The sequence below is a fragment of the Muntiacus reevesi genome, chromosome 3 (assembly GCF_963930625.1).
Source record: "Muntiacus reevesi chromosome 3, mMunRee1.1, whole genome shotgun sequence".
Classification (NCBI taxonomy): Eukaryota; Metazoa; Chordata; class Mammalia; order Artiodactyla; family Cervidae; genus Muntiacus; species Muntiacus reevesi.
The window spans coordinates 148,800,830-148,817,627 of NC_089251.1; positions in this window are offsets into that span (position 1 = coordinate 148,800,830).

Genomic DNA, 16,798 nt, shown 5'->3' on the forward strand with positions numbered 1-16,798 from the left:
GGAATTCATCCATTCTCTTCCATCAAAGGCTGTTTATTTGTTACTTGGAGCCTGAACATGAAAAATACATGTCTACTGATAAAATGTACAGATACAATTTTATTATTTAATGCTAGCTTTTAGCATGTAAAAGTTCAAAACCAACTTCCAAGGTCAGGAAGACATTAGCTTTCCTCCCCAGCTTTAACAGAATGTTAAAAAATTCTTATAAAATCACACCCACAGAAGCCATCTTTTAGCCCTGAACATGCCCCTATCTATTCCATTAGTATCGATGTGAGCTTTACATCGAATTGTTTGTAGCCGTGTGCCTGTATGTGTATTTTTAACTTTACAAGAACAGCAGCCTACAGTCTTTACATATTCTGCAGAAGCTTATCAAAAGCTATTTCATACTAAATGACAGTTTTCATTTTTCTTCTCCTTTAAAGAGCTTTGATTACCAAATATAAGTTGTAACATGATTTTATTACTTGAGTATATTTAATGGTATCTATGATGAACTATTTGTCATACAGAAAGAAAACTACCTGAAAAAAATATTTAATATCTTAACTCTAAATATTGAGATTCAAAACTTCTGTAACTATATTTATTATGAACAAGTTAAGAAATGGGGCGGAGACCTCCACTATTTAAAAATATAGCACAGCATGAAATTATCAACTATGAGATGAAAGCAGAGATCTGTCTCATTAATATAGTCACCTTCTTTATCTTTTTAAAACAGTACTTTTATGTCCTTCATTTAAAAATATGTTAACTTAAAATAGATTAATGCTGCAACTGTTAAATGCAAGCCAAGTGTGAGAATGGGTATTGTGCACTTTATTGTTTGTGTGAAATAAATTAGTTATAGCAAAATGCTGTGTACGTGCATGGTAAAAATTCCACCCCTCTAGGCAGCATTCAAAAAATAAGATTATTTGTCTTCTCAATAATTGCCAACAAGAACAAAAATGTTATGATCACAAATAAATAAGAATGGACAAAATTGTTTCAAAATATGTAACAGATTTCTATCATAGAAATTCGACAGAAATCTATTGGTCTGATATCAGACGGCCTAATTCTTTGTTATAAAACTTCAGTTGTGATTTTCCCTTCCTGGTTAATTGGAAACAACTGCTCCCCAGGACTAATTACAACTCTGTCTAAAAGAAAAGCGAGCACAAATATGTCTTAAGGGAACATGAAAACTTTGGAGGTGAGTCTCATACACAAAATTAAGGGATGAAATTTAAAACCATTCTCTGAGCTTTGCTTTCTAGAGACTGTTGCAATAAGCATCAAGGAAATAAATCCAATGAGTTTTTTAGTAACGACATCAAGAGCATGAAAGTATAACATATTGAGATGTCGAAGATAGTGGACCCCATATTGATCAGCTTACAAATCGATTATTGCTAATAGAAATTCTATGGTGGGTCTGCAATATCATAATGCTTTACTGAAAATAATTTTTGGTAAGTGCTTAGCAGAAACTTCTGCTGCTTGAAAGTGGTTTGAATTATCTAACACAACATTAATACACATGTGAACTTGGCGCTAAGCTATAATCTTGATAGGAAGTTTGCCTTCCATGTACCATTTAGCTCATAATTCAAAATATTTTAAATTACCTATAAAATTAAAGCATGAGTGAGAGCAATGGAACATCTGAGTTTCTTATTCTGCTATTAAAAATTACAATATCTGAACTGATTTCCCTTGGTTTCAAATGAATATGGTCCTCTATCACAAACCTTAGCATCTGGACTTGCCCTCACCTGTGTTAAGTATGCTACAATGGGGATTCCTAGTAAGATACAGCACACTCCTGCAACTAATACAAGTGTTATTTGTTTCTAATGCTAAAGGATTTGTAAAGGTTTGCTATCTGTTTCATTGATAGTCCAATGTTCAAAAGAAAAAGAGTGATGTTGAACTCAGGAAATATGTCTCAAATTGAAACATGAAATTTCTCATATTGGTGAAGTTGCTTCTAGCCGTTATTCATGTGACAAAAATCTCTAGGGAACTAGTCAAATCAAACTGATATACAGAGAAAGAGAAAGCATTTTAAAACTCAGAAATCTTAAAAAAATTTTAGAATTTTAAAACTGTATTGTCTATGTACATTAGTTATCATGTATTTTTTCAACATATACTGACTTATATTCACCATTTGCTACATTTAATAGTCCTATTTTAAACATTTGTTTAAGTAAATAATCAAAATAATAATAAATTAAGCTCTTTTTTAGACAAGTTTGGACAACTATCTTGGGGTTTATAATTTTAAAATAATGCTTTTTTAAAATTTTCATGATAAATTATATTTTGACAAAAGCAAAACACTTGGAAACATTTATCCAGTTCTAGTTGTATTAGCAAAATAATTATAATGCTATATTTATTTGCAATACCAAAATACAGTCACAGTTTTCATGTTTATGAAATTCTCCCCTTTGCCTTAAATAATCTTATTGGTTAGGATAATCAAAACCACATTCATTAAATTATTAATTCACATGAAATAAAGAACACTGGATTTAGCAGTGGTGAAACTATGAATTCTAACAGAGAACACAAATTCCTCTTATAAACACACACTGGAGCAAGCTCCTCGGTTAGGAAACCAAATTATGCCGATTACAAAGCAATTGTGTAAAATGGTTTGCATGGATTGGAACACTAAGCAACCATTCAAAACACAAGTTGGAGAAATTCAAAGGCATCAAGTAGAACAGAATTATAAATTCCTGCCACTTTGCCTCTTAAAAAATCTGTCTCTTTCATATTTACTCCTCACTTCACTCCTGGATGTCTGTATGTGTCTTCTACAGACTGAGAAAGCATCCGTCCCTTCATTCACTGTTTCTTTATTTTACGTATTTACTGAGTCCCTAATATGTACCTCACAGGGTACCCAGTGTTGGGGATGGTAAAATGAATCAAGTAAAGGTCCTTTTCTCTAGAATCTCAGGACAGTGGGGAAGGTAGCAGAGAGTAAGAGACATGTGTCCTACAACAATCAAATAAAATATGCTTTGGAAGAAAAACTCAATGATGGGTAGCCATAGAACCAATATGCTCAGTGCTTTTATGCACATAAAAATAAATCATAAATCCAGGGAGTAAATTGGGAACATGAAGTATAAGGTTGAACTGATAAAAGACAGTAGTGGACACCCAAGCAGACGTTCTTTCATCTCAGAACATGTTCCCTGAGATCAGGACAGAGAAAATGGGACTAACAGTCCAGTTCTAAACTGCAAGGACGTGTGCGAGTAGGAAGCGAAATGAGTGATGACAGACACATAACTAAAATCCCTTTCCGTACTGAAAACCTCTAGATCTTTCAGCAGTAGGTGTTATTTTTCTGCTTCTATCCCCAAAGACTTCTTTAATTTAAGCAGGGGAATTTTTCATCATGTTATTGGAAAGGAAACTCTTGAAGGGCGGGGCAACAATAATCTCTCCCCTCCCCCACTGGTTCCTCTGCTTCTCTGCTCAGACTCTCAACAAGGGTGCCAATTAGTGTCCACTGTCATGATGTCTGAGATGTAGACACCTGTCTTCTAATAACTGAACTGAGACCACCAACTCATTTCAAACAGGCCATCAAACAGACATCAACAAGTAATGGCCTATATTTACTACCAACCTGGGCTCAAGCCAAGACCTCCTCCAAGGAACTGCTTTTGCATTCTTGATGACAACTATCAAGTTCCACGTGTGTTCACTCCCTCCCAATAAATGAGCCAGTGGCAGTAACAATCAGTGGCAATAAACAACCAGGGCTCTCTCTCATTTTCTATGTTACCTCCATATTTAAACTTGGTAAAGTCGGCGTCTCTTAAGAAAGTATTTTTAATACCTATTGAAGTGGAATGCAGATTAAGATTCCATTTTTTTAAATATGGAAATTGGATTTCCATATTCATGTCCCACCATAAGATGAGGAGGTAAAGAAGGCCTGCTCTATGTTAAATTCCAAGAGGCAAAATAAACAGTATCAACATCAGGGATGCATGAATTCCATGTAAAGTATTTTATAACCATCTGCATATTGTAGTTTTCTAAAATAATCTTTAAAGTAACTTTAGAGTACTTAAGTAGAAGTAGATTCTTTGATTCCCATATATATTTCACAATTTAAGGGGGGGTTGTATTTCTTTCTCAAACGTTAATTCAATTTATCAAAAAATACAAAAACCAGAACTGTGGTTTAGAGCAAATAACAGTATTCAAAGAAATCAAGAGATAAAGTCTTAAAGACGTACAGGCTAAAGAGAAATTATTTTAGCTTCAGCAATAAGAAATAGGGTTGAAAGAGTAAGTTAGGCTCTGCTAAAGATTTGTTGGGGTGGCGATGTTTTAGGAACAACAATCTGACAGTATAAAATATTCACCATGGAGAAAGATTGGAGGCAGGAAGGGCAGCTAGAACAGTGACAGTGACCAAGCTAGGAAGTGTTTTAGAGACGCTGTTGGCGGAAAAGGGGAATTAGGATACAGACTGCAGATTTAGAAATAATATGACTTGTTTGGCAGAGAAGGTAAACGAGCAAAGAGGATAAAACTGACCCTAAGATATGCTTTGGACATGAATTTAAGCAAACTCAGGGAGAGAGTGAAGGACAGAGGAGGCTGGCAGGCAATAGTCCATAAGACAAACAGGATTTAACTACTGAACAACAAGATGTGCCTGAATGCCTCAAAGATGGTAAGCTAGGAAGAAGAAAAAAAAAAAAAAAAACTACCAAAGCAAAAAAAAAAAGCACCAGAGGTGTGGATGCCAAGGGGAACTTGAACTCAGTGGGAATAATAGTCACATCAAAGTGCTGGAGAGACAGGCAAGCATGGTTATATTTCTATCTGCTTTGAGAGTCATAATCATGAAGATGATGTACTAATGAAACAAAATAATGAAAGACATAATTGTGAAGCACGGGAGGTAGATGAAAACGTGAAATTGCAGAGCTAGAAGAGATAAAAGACAGAGGTCCCTAGAAACACAACCCAACTCCTGCCTTCGGAAGCACATTATCCAACCATGCATCCTCCTGACAAAACCAAAACAAAGAGAAAGTAGAGAGTTAACATCAGGAATATATTAATAACACAAAAGCATTTAAATATGTATTCATTTATTCTTTACAATGTAATATCTCTAATTTTTCTATCCCAGAATTTTTGGGATTCTGACTCAGGAAAGCTGAAGCCTCTCAGGTATCACTATGGAGCACTGACTCTTAAACAGCAATAGTTTTGTTCCCCAGGGAAGATCAGGCAACAGCTAGGGACACTTTGGTTGTCACAACTCAGAAGTGATACTGGCATCGAGTAAGCAGAGGCCAGAGATGCCTAACAAAGCATTCTACAATGATCAGGATAGTCACCCACTCCCGCTCCACACACACACACAACAAAGAATTATGTGACCCCAAATGTTTAATGTTGGCCAGGTTAAGAACCCCTGTTAAAAAGACTTCAGCACTTTGCTTAATAGTATCCAAGATACTTAACCAGGAGAGTGCACAGATGAGAAGAGTTAGTATATTTATCTGACTTCTATATGCGTGTTTAAGACAGTCATTCAAGATTCAAAGAGGACACTAGTATTTTCTATTTCTATCATAAAGTGATATCCGTGGCAATTTGGGTAAGTACATAGTTTTAAGCATGCATATAAAATTTCAGGTATTTAAAATGTCCAACATTTTCTGCCATAATTGTGTTTTCTAAGTTTCTATTTTCCAAAATCCCATTAACCAGTTCATTCTTCACAGTTCCAAGCTATTAAAATGTTAAGATAACAGCAGCTATGGACATTTACCTCGGCTGTCTTCATTGCTAACTTTCCTCTTTAATACCATATAACCTCTCCAGCACTTAACTTCTGAAACACACTGACTACTTGTTTCGTTATTTATGCCCATGGATCTCTGTGAACAGATATCCTGCTTTTATGTAGGTTTCTTTTGGTAATGCTGCTTACATTGTCTAAGATTTCCTTCAACTCAGCCCTCTCACAATGAAGCCAATCACAGGATGACTTCACATCTGTGATTTATAGCTTACAAAACACATCTATGACATCATTGCACTCTTCAGGACAGCCTCATGATACCCTAATGTACCTCATAGCACATGTCAGGAATTATTAACATGTTGGGAGAAGGAAACTAAAGCTTAGCAGTGTTACTGAGAGCTGGGGCCAGACTTAGAACTCCAGTTGTCTGACTCTTGGTCCGCTCAACCACATCACCTGTTAGTCAGAAGGACTTACTGGACGTAGCTGGTGCCTTTTGCTCCTTCCTCCAAGTCCACACGGTTCATTGCTATATCTCCATCTTACACTGCATCACTAGTGCAGACAAAACAAAATGCCTCTTTTCTGAGAATTTTATTAAGGCTAAATTAACTGACTGCTTCAAGGGACAAAATTCTGATGACTATACTTCTTCTGGATAGAACTTTAACTGTTCAGATGGGGCCAAAAGACCTTGTTTCAACCCATCTTTCATTTCTCAGTAGCACGAAATCCAAGATTTCAAGGAAAAAAGAGGTTGCTGGATCAAAACATTAAATATGACCAGATTCTGTTTTCATGAATTCCTTTGTTGGATATTCACGGAAGAGTTAGAATGTGACAGAGAATTCTGCTAACATTATGCCAATATTTGCTTCCACTATTAGTAAGGACCACCATGTCTCCCAGTTTCTTTCCCTCTGTATCACCACCAAACCCCTCTTGACAGGTTGGCAAATGGACAGGAGTGGAGTCTTTTGTCAACTTACAGTTCTGAGACATTAAAAGAGGTGACCAGATGTCAGTTGGGAACCCCTTTGAGTGATCCATGGAACAGTAGGACATGTCATCTGCAGCTGATTAGAACTCATGAAGCAAATGTAGATTAGAGCCAGAAAGAGAGAGCTCATTTGGTCCAACAAGCTCATTTTCAGTTGAGAAAACTGAGCCCCAGAGAAGAGAAACTTTGACAAACATAAATCACAGCTCTTGAAAATGTATTTTTCAATGGTGGATGTCTCTCCTATCTGCTATCTTCTGCAGATGATCATTCATTCTAAAGCACCAAGTACCATTTTCTCTGTTTTTGTGTGTGTGGGTGTGTCTTCTTTCTCCGTTTTTTAGACGGCTTGTGATACAACAGTGAGATGGATAATTTGTGCTCATTGAACAGTTCATCTGCAGCTTCTTTCCTAGTGTTGAATGTGTGGGCTCTGGAACTACTTGGATTTGAACCTCACTGCCTTCTCTGCATAAGTTGGACAAGAGATTTAAGCTTCCTGGCCTCAGTTTCCTCACCTTAGTGATAATAATTATACCTACTTCATAGACGTTTGGAGAGAATAAAATGAGACTACATGTGTGTGTGTGCACATGCATAACACATGCATCAAAGCATACATGTTCAGCACTACGCTGGGCATGTAGTAAATGCTCAGAAAATACCAGCTATTATTTTCAAGGATAATATTTAATTATCACTAACCTGGCTTTTTAATTAAATTCAATAAATAAATCTAAGCCACAAATCAAGCCATAGAATGAGTGGAGCAGGGGCCACTGCGTCTTTCCTGGGAGTGGGAGCAGCACAAACCACTCATTGGCCAGCACGCGGTGCCAAGAATTGTGCTAAGAACGTTTACTCTTCTGTACCATTCTCACACAATCCAACCCTGTTTTCTTGCTTTGAAAAGAGAAAACTTAACCAAGTCTGAAAGAAGTGAAGTGACTTGTCCAGGATCACTTGGAGGCAAGCCAGAAATGAAAGGTATCTGACCACGAAGCCCTTTGGATCTAAACCATTTTGCTTTTCTTCCTTCTCTAGAACGTGCCCAGCTCTGGGTGGTGTGCGGTCAGGGTGCCAGCCCACGCACACAGAGAACAAGGCATGGGATACAGAGCAGCATCCCCCCGTAGACTGAGAACTGGAGCACTGAGGCAGGGCACGTTTGCCGTAGCAAGTGTATTCCACAAAGTTTGGTTGGTAAACTTCAGACTTTTGTTACAGGTCTCCTTTTGCCATCTTGATCTCTTAATGTCGATATCATTCTACTAAAAATGATTCAAAACAAAACTCATTATGGGTAAACTCAATTTTTTTAAGTTCACCAACTTTATGCTGTCCTCATAATAGAAAAAGAAAGCATTTTCTTGGTGTCTGACTGCTTCCAAATAAAATCTCTCTCATATCACATGTATTGCTTTTGAGAATCTACACTGACATATGATCACATATCCCGGCATCTCATTCTGTGGAAAATGTCCATTCAAAGTAATAAGGCCTGGGCTTTATCAAAGCATGGGAAGCTTAGGAGATGTTGAATAATAATATTGATAGATATAACAATGCTCTAATAAATTTTTATTATCTTTTCTTCTGGTTAAGAATATCACTTACACACCTATACACATGTGTGCATGTAAGTGTATGGTATATGTCTGCTTTTCATAAAGCCTCTAAATAAAACTGGAGATTACCCAATCCGGGAAACTCTAATGTCAATCTTTATTTTACAAGCTCCAAAATGTATATCACAAGAAATTGTCATTCATCATGACACTTCACATGTACTGCATTGTTTTAATAGAAAAATCTAAAGTTTCATTATGTTAATGTTGAGCAATGAAAATAAAACATCATAAAAAAATAAGCACTTTTTGGTGATTGGCTCTGGCAATTTTCTGTCAGCTTCAAGCACAATAAAAGCACATTGAATGGAAATGGAACAAATGTGAGGAATCCAACAGCACCAAAACTATTTTACCGGATCCCTGGAAATCTAGTGTTAATAAGTGTCAGCCCAAAGAAAATACAACTTACCCAATAAACTATGTAATAATGTAATTGTTCCAGAGAAGAATTTATAGAATGAGTTTTCTATATATAAATGCTAAAAGCAATCTATCCAAATAACATTTTCTCATTCAAAGTGATAGAGTGACTTGTTTAAAATTTAATAAATGATTTAGGTCAGATTCAAAATTGAGGACTATTACAGAGCACATGCAATGTATAAGCTCATCAATAACTTTGATGAATTTTTCTTTTGTAGGTAACACAAATATAGAATTGATGCACTAACAGGAGAACCATGTATCACATTATCATCATGCAGACAAAGAAAAAAATAGACACATATACAACAGTGCTGTGAATAAGCTTACTTTTCTTTTCTGTATCCAGACACGTATTTACCGGGCAGTTAACTGAAAATGTAGGTTGATATAAGAAGGAAATGTAGATTTAGCTTAATATAAAGTATCTTCATCTGAGGAAGTAAACTAATTCTCCTAATGTGTCAGAACTTACACATTTAGAAGACTTTATCCAAATTTTTTTTTCTTCTCCATTTGTTGTTGAAAGATTTTTTATTGCAGCAATTCTTTCTGAAATGCAACAACTATTTGTCATGGAGTGTGGTGTTCTAACCAAGATATAATAATTTTAGTATGGTAAACCTATAATAAAATAGTCAATACATATTTATTGGATTGGGTTACACTTAATACTTTTACACCAAAATGCCCCAGAGTTGACCACTCTATATGAAGATGGATAAACAGCATCCCCCTTCAATGTGCTAAACTTCAAAGCAGGCACCCATTCATTGACAAATCACTGAAAAGAAAGGGCATGCCAGCTACATATGAGCCAACAATTTTCTTTATTTTCTCAACAGATTATCCAGGTAATAAAATGTACACATTTTCTAGGGGATGATTAAAGACGTTTTTATCTCTCTATCCTGAAACAAGTAAATATACTATTTTTAAGTATATCCTACACTTTAGTAAAAAATAATTTTGAAATACAGGTAAATTTCACTAAATTTTGTCTGCTTTATGTCAAAGAGTTTAGATTTTGCTCAAACTCTGACTTTTGAAACTCTGATTTTCCTTTACTATTCCACTTCTTTTACATCCCAGAACAGAAATTGCCCAGTAACAGCAAAATGATGGCCCAAACTGGCTTTTTAACACCTCTTTTTATATATCTGGTTTCTGTTCTATTTTGCCTTTTGCTAATATAATAGCTAATGAGTATTTTGCTGAAGATTTGAATGAACCTCCAATTCTAGTTAGGGTTTGCAGGCAATAGGGGTGTGAATTATATTCAACATGTTTTACAATATACTGAATTGCAAGATAGCTACTTTTTCCCAGTCTTCTGAGAGTACGTTGTTACAAACTTCAATGGCTGGGTATTCCTGACTAGGTCTTTTACATTCACGTTACAGAAATGGGTACTTTCCACTCTCCAAGAGGGCAATCATCATCTAAGGTATGATGTATGACTTTGTCTCAAGGGTTCATATGATCGCCAGGAAAAAAAAATGAGTGTCCCCCTTTCCTTCGGTTTTGGGACCTCTGCATCTTTTTAGTCCTAATACCCTTGATTCTCTGCGGGCAGAGGCAGCTCTGTGGCCTCTACACTGACTCTGCCCACACTCTTTGCTGCACATCCCTGCTTAAGTCCATGCAGGTTTCTCTTTGTTCTGTTGTCTGTGCAGACAACAGTCACCCGACTGTGGAGAAAAAGTGCTAGACTGGAGCTGCGAACACAGAAGTAAAATATTGTTGAATAGCGCCTAAGGAAATAGAAGACATTATTTTAAATTATCTCGATCGTAAAATCCAAGTGAAGATTTGGCAATATAGCTGCAAAAAATCTCAAAACCAGTTATTCCTTTTAAATAAAAACAAAAATGAGAACCAGTAACTATTAGAAATCCCACCTGGTGCTTTTCCTGTGTTAATGATGCTTCTTAAATTGCATGTGGGTAAATGGTAATTTTGTCTCACACCATTAAAAACTAATGGAACCCTTGATGATAAGAAATGCCATAGCTAGCTTGTTGGAAAACGTTTAATTAATAAAGTAATAAAATTATTGTAAACTAGTGCAGTTTCAGGGAGAATTCAATGGGATATAAAACAGATAAAACATCCTAGAGAGTTTGTGTAGGAAATAAACATTACTATATAAAATACCATATAAAGGGGTTTGTGTCACATAGAATTAAAATTAGCTATTATACTAATAAAAAAAGATCATTCTTTCCGGAAAAAAACTGTTAGAGAACATAGCTTATAAAAAGCTGATTTTAAGCATCTAAGAAAGTATCTGAATTACAAAAAAGGGGAGGTTATTATATTTTTCCATAAGTCGGAACTCAGAATTTAGGTATATGTATAATAACCTTAAAAATGATCAAATAATTGGTTAAAATGAAAACATTAGCTCATTCTCCTCCCTTTTAATTCTTTCAATTTAGGTTAATTCTTTAAATTATCTCCTACATTTTTTCCAGTATATTTAACATTTTTGTCAGACCTTGAAACTTGCTCAAGAATCCCAAATGAAGATTTTAAAGTGCCTTTTTAATACATTTAGGTGTAAACTAAATTATGAATATTCTAATGGTCAGCCCAGTCTTTCCTTGACTCTGTAGTGTAGTGTTTATTCTTCTTAAATTCTCTAATCCTCTTTAGGATTTATATTACACCAAGGCAAACACTATAGTTTATAAGGGACACAAATTTAATGTTCTCACAAACATTAGGAAAATTAAGGAAACTTCAGTCAAGAAAAAAATCTCAATAAACAAAAGACTTTAAAGCTTAAATTACCCTTTTCACTATGACAGTAAAAGTTGCTTTTGGAATGACTGTGGCCTCTAGGTTCTCAGTATTTGTAGAAATCATATTGATTTTTAATCTTTCCTAATTTGAGTTTTCATGTATTCACTCACCCATGCTTGGATGTATGCATTCCTTCGTTAATACCAAAAATAAAACCAAGTAATTTCTGTGTTCCAAATGCGGCTACAGGGGAGAAAGCAGTAAATAAGACAGAGATCACTACTTTCATGTCATCTATACTTTAGTCCTTACTGCCATTTTATTGTGAAGTTAGACAAATTTCTCCTTTTTTCAGAGACCATCTCACGATCCTTTCAATTGTCATTCTTACACTTTTTATTAATAAACTCTCTGCTTACGAATTTTTTACTAGACCTTTTATCCCTAGTTTTCTTTATTAAAACTATTTTACTTGCAATCTTGAGGAAGAGGAGGTGTCTCGTAACAAACTTGCAAATCATAAATTGTAAGGAAAAGGTTGACTTCAATGCATGAGGAACTTTTCATAATCAATAAATAAATGATAACATAACAAAAATTAGCAAAAAAAAACTTTAACAAGTAATTTGTAAGAGAGAATATGGAAAAGAACAAAAATGTAAGATAAACAGCATCATTAAAAGTAAAAGATACTCAGATTAGAGAAGGATAAACTTTTTTACCCATATCTCACAGAGAAAGAAAAATTAAAAGTTGATTACATCAACATAGGTCATATTACCTGGAGAAAAGTATTCTCATACTAAGTTAGCAATACAATTTCAGGTGTTAATTTGAAAATACTTATCAAAATTAAAAACACATGTAACCTCTGAACCAAAAGTTCCACTTAGAAATTTATCAAAATAATGAATGGAAAAAAACATAAATGTATACAAGGATAACCAAGGCAACATTGTTAGCTGAAAATTTAGGGGAAAAAATTAATAAGGAACTGGGTGAATAAGTTATACATATACAAAATTAAAACATCATTAAAGGCTGACTGTCTATATATCTTCAAGGGAAAGATATCCATAACATTGATAATTGGAAAAGGCAGCTTATGGGAAACGATGTATAATTTGACACCATTAAAAAATATGCATGTGTCTATCTAGAAGATGCAACCTAAACTTTAGCCATTGTTTCTAGTGATGGAATTATGGCACTTTTGATTTTACATTTTATACATGTCCATTTTCACTATTGTTTGCAATGAGTATTTATTGTTTCTAAACAAAAAAATAATAATATTATCCCCCTTAAAAATGTAAAAGTCCTTCTACTCTCAAAAATGCAAAAATTTAAATATAACTGTGTAAGCATGTGTGCTCAGTCATGTCTGACTCTTTTGAGACCCCATGGACTGTAGCCCACTGGGATCTTCTGTCCATGGGATTCTCCAGGCAAGAACCCTGGAGTGGGTTGCCATTTCCTCCTCCAGATTTCCCGACCCAGGGATCAAACTCATGTCTCCTATATTGGCAGGTGGATTCTTTACCACTGTGCCACCTGGGAAAGCAAAATATAACTGTCTGGTTCCATTTTCAGGATGTCAAGGTCAACAGATTAAATTCCAAAAAGTTAAGCTCTTTGGCTTTTTTGGTGAGTCTGAAGTATTACCATTGTCAAAACCTTTGAAAACTTTCATATTTTTAGGACTAAATGTCATACCTGGAAAAGAAAGAAAATGCTTAACATTTATATCAACACATCTTCACATACTTTTCTGTAACACAGGGAGACGTCTCCTTGAGAATTCAAAGTAGCGTTTCTTCAGACAGTACAGCAAGAAAGTTCATTTTAGAATCGCATTAGCTTTGCATATGGTTCATCATTAGTCATAGTTATAGATGGAGGCCTGGGATTTTTTTAATTTAGATACTCAGCAGGGCTAAAGATACCACTGAATAACTTACAGTCATTTGGGAATGTTGTATATATTGAATTTAAGAAACTTCAACCTACTAGATACTGTCATTCAGAAATTCTTGAATGCTTCAATGTTCATAAACCAGCTGTTCAGATTACCACAGAGCACACTCTGGCACCATTAGTTCCAGGAATTCACACCAGAAATTACTGAGAAGGCCGTGTGACCACTCACAGGACCCCTCTCTCCCCCTTATGACACCAAATGGAAGCACGTCAGCAAGCTCCAGTGACACTATCTTCTTAATATCTCTCTCATCTTTCTTCATACGCAGCCACACCTATCATCTTAGCTCAAGCCAGAATGTCTCACCTGGCTTTCTGGCCTCATGGCCCTAGCATTAGGTCCTTCTAGTCCATTCTCATGATTGTTATTTCCAAAAGACTGACTGGGTTACATGAGTTTCTTACTCAAAACTCCTCTGTGAATTCCCATTACTCTCCTAAAATCCAAATCCTTGAAATCAAGGCCTTTGAGCTTGTGGACTCTGTTCACCTCCCCAGACTTACAACTTGCTAGACCTTCCACACACACACTTAACTCCAGACATTATTACATGATTGCTCTTCTTAGGATGCACTAGGCTTTTTCTGGCTTGCCCATGCACCCATGCCTTTTCAAATACTCTTCCTTCTGCCTGGAAGCCTTCTCTTCCTTCTCTGCCCGTTTCACTCAGCTACTTACTCATCCTCCAAGCTCAGGTGCCACTTTCTCCAGAAAGCTTTCTTTGAACTGCTTCTCCACCAAGATTCAGGCTAAGTGTAGGAATTCTAGAGGAATCCTACAGCCCATTATTCAGGATGAAGCTATCCCATCCTTATCATATGATATTCTAATAATATGTTCACTCTTCTGTTTCTCTTCTAAGCCTGAGACAGGAATACACCTGGCATGGTTCTTTAAACATACTAAACTCTCAAGAAGTTCTTGCAGACTGACAAAATGAATGAGTGAATGATTGAGAAATGCATTACCCTGCATCCAGGAAACCGATACATAGCCAAGCATCAATATTTTCACTGATAATGTAAAAATGAAAATCACTACTGACTTTCACCATCCATTAAATAAACCAACCTCCCATGTACTCTGGTTGACCAAAGTCATTTTTAAAAGTGAAATGAGAAGCAAATATATTCCTAGTGAGACTTGCTGGTAGGTTGACACTGAAACACTGCATCCAGGTTAAACTTCAATTACATTAAGTGGTTTTCTTATCTACCCTGATGTACAGCTCTAGGACCACATGTATTAATGATAACGGCGCTTCTAGGGACAGTCAGATAAAAATATGTCCTCAACGTATGTTACTAGGCTTGAGGGAATCTCTTTTCCTTACAAAATGTCTGGATTTGTGTACAATCTGAACAGTAACAGCAGCTTTCTGGTGTGATGAAGTCAGTCAACATACCATGTAGCTGTGGATTTGAAGAGAATGATATCCACAGGCAGACGGACAGATGAGTCTGGCCAAAAACATAAGAGTAGAGGAAACTCTTAACAGCAAAGATCATTCAAGAGGCAGAGGAAGATGAAAGATGCTGTGAGGGGCAGCTGCAGGATGGCTGCGATGGCTCTGCACTAGGAGTTTGTCTGTCTTGGCTCCAATCAGCAAAGTGAACATATCTCCTGCAAACTGCCAGCATCCAGCATGTGTCTCTGTGTGTGTGTGAATGTGTGAAGATGAAGATAATTCTTTTAATAGCCATTTAAACATTGTAAAGTGAAGTCACTCAGTCGTGTCTGACTGTTTGTGACCCCATGGACTGTAGCCTACCAGGCTCCTCTGTCCATGGGATCTTCCAGACAAGAGTACTGGAGTGGGTTGCCATTTCCTTCTCCAGGGGATCTTCCCAACCCAGGGATCAAGCCCAGGTCTCCCACATTGCAGGCAGACGCTTTATCGTCTGAGCCACCAGGAAGCCCCTAAACATTTTAAGGTACAACATAAGAAAATATTAGCATCAAATTATTGTTATCAAAGAAGTATGATTGGAAAAGATTGCTGATCACCCGCAGATTTTTCCATTTACACCTTCACCTTGCTGTTGATCAGTTGCTAAGTCAGGTCTGACTCTTTGCGACCCCATGGACTGCAGCTCACCAGGCTTCCCTGTCCTTCACTAGCTCCCTAGAAACATGCTAAAGGATTTCATGCAGAAAAACAGCAACAATAAATTTTTACCTCTATCTCTCACTAGCATCTAGCTATTTCAACTCCCTTCTCTCTCCTTTACTTCAGAACTAAGTTCCTCAAGTGACTATTACGAAGTCACTTCTTTCCCACTCTATTGACACTTTGGATCTCAATATTCTAGCAGCCACCAGAGGATGCCTTTCAACCCTCCTCTTTACTCCTCTGATTATGCCATGTGTTTACGGCCTCCCACTTCTCGACATGCTTTCCTTTGATTTCCATTTTCTCCTTGTTTTCCTCCTACATCACTGCCCTTTCCTTCTCAGTCTCCTTCTAGAGTTCGCTTCCGTCTGACCCTTAAGATCAGTCCCCTACTCCAACCACATACACACACACAGAGCCACCTGTGGAAAAAGACTTCTGGTCTCACCTTCCCTACTGTTCTTGGGCAGATTATCTGAAGTTTTTTTTTGTTTTTTTTTTTAAACTAAGGGGAGATTTACACCTTCTTTAAAGTGTGCATGTGGATTAATAATAATAACAACGAGAGAAGTATAAACACTGAAACTTTCTAAGAAGGTTTCAGCAAAAGTATTGTTGGAGAGGAGAAGGTGTAAAGGTGTTAAATTCCTATCTTCCATACAAAGAAATCAGTAAATAACATTTCAAACTGAAAAATGAGGAGTCTGTAGTATCAGTTAAGTTATTTTAAATATGGAGGTAAACACCAGGGGGAAAATGTCAGCCAGAAGAGTTGAAAATGTTTCTCTGCAGAGTGAGAACTGCAGGAAGTCAGAAGTGTTTTGGGCAAAGGACTGCTGTTTTTCACAATACCTCCTATGATACCATTTGGCTCTTTAAACTTCGTGCACATTCATATAAAAGGTGATAGGGATAACATTCCAAACCACTAGTTTCCGTATATATAAAATCAGTATTTTGATATAAAATTTGCCTAAATGAAAAAAGATAACTGGAATCATTCCAAAGCAGACCTCCAAGAATGGAGCAATAAAAAAGAAAAAAAAAATGCTCGAATGGCTGTTGAAGGAGGAGACGAAACGATAACTGCCGTCTGGAAAAA